This window comes from Anoplophora glabripennis, unplaced genomic scaffold, assembly GCF_000390285.2.
Source record: "Anoplophora glabripennis isolate ALB-LARVAE unplaced genomic scaffold, Agla_2.0 scaffold1290, whole genome shotgun sequence".
NCBI classification, from domain to species: Eukaryota; Metazoa; Arthropoda; class Insecta; order Coleoptera; family Cerambycidae; genus Anoplophora; species Anoplophora glabripennis.
In genome coordinates, this window is record NW_019418715.1 from 83,560 (window position 1) to 84,872 (window position 1,313).

Genomic DNA, 1,313 nt, shown 5'->3' on the forward strand with positions numbered 1-1,313 from the left:
ATGATTATCCAGTTTTACGTGATGATTATCCAGTCTTTACGTGATGATTATCCAGTTTTATGTGATGATTATCCAGTTTTACCTGACGATTATCCAGTCTTTACGTGATGATTATCCAGTTTTTACGTGGATTATCCAGTCTTTACGTGATAATTATCCAGTTTTACCTGACGATTATCCAGTCTTTACGTGATGATTATCCAGTTTTTACGTGGATTATCCAGTTTTATGTTATGATTATTCAGTCTTACGTCATGGTTATCCAGTCTTTACGTGACGATTATCCAGTCTTTACGTGATGATTATCCAGTTTTTACGTAATGATTATCCAGTCTTTACGTGATGATTATCTAGTTTTACGTGACGATTATCCAGTCTTTACGTGATGATTATCCAGTTTTACGTGAAGATCTTACGTTGCTACGAATCTTGAAGGACTGAATATCAACAACGTAATCGGAATTCATTTTTCGAAGGATGTTTAATTGCAATCGTCACATAAAACTGGATAATCACATAAAAAAGGATCACAAAAAGGGTATTTAAGCGTATAATCCGCGAGTACATATTCACTATACAGCTGCTACTCAAAGAGTAAATATGTATACGTGCGACATTTGCTCCAAGGGGTTTGCATATAGAAGTGGACTTAGTCGCCACGCTAACAAGCATAAATCTATCACATTTCCCTGCGACACATGTGCAAAGAAATTTACAAGACAATACAACTTAATCGCTCACAGGGAAACCAAACATTAGCAGATTATTGATAACAGCGAGCTAATCGCCCACAACATGAACAGTACCTGTATTAGAAAATATATATACAGACCCCTCGACTGCTATGATAATGAAACGTTAAACATGGATAATGATGAACAATTAGAAACAGATTGTGAGAGCAGCGAAGATATGCTAGAAAGAGAGAGCGGAGACGATCCCGACAAACTTGTAAATGATTTACGCTATTATATCGAAGAGTGTCGTTTGACTAAAGAACATCACCTCTGTAGTGGCATTATCAACAAGCTACATGATATGGGAATAATTCAGTAACTTATCAATCATCTCCACCTCATCATCTTCATTTGTCTTTAGATGGCCGATCTGTGTACAGAATTATAATCGTCTACCATGAACGATTTATGTTTATGCTGGATACTGCCTTCTCCTATCATATACCAGTCAGTTGCAATCGAGATATCTTCCTGCGAATGTTGTATTAAAATTTTTGGTGGTCCCAATAGATCTTATACATCCTTTTCAAACGTAGTGGTTGTTCAGAATGGCTCTATTAACTAGCATTGATGCTT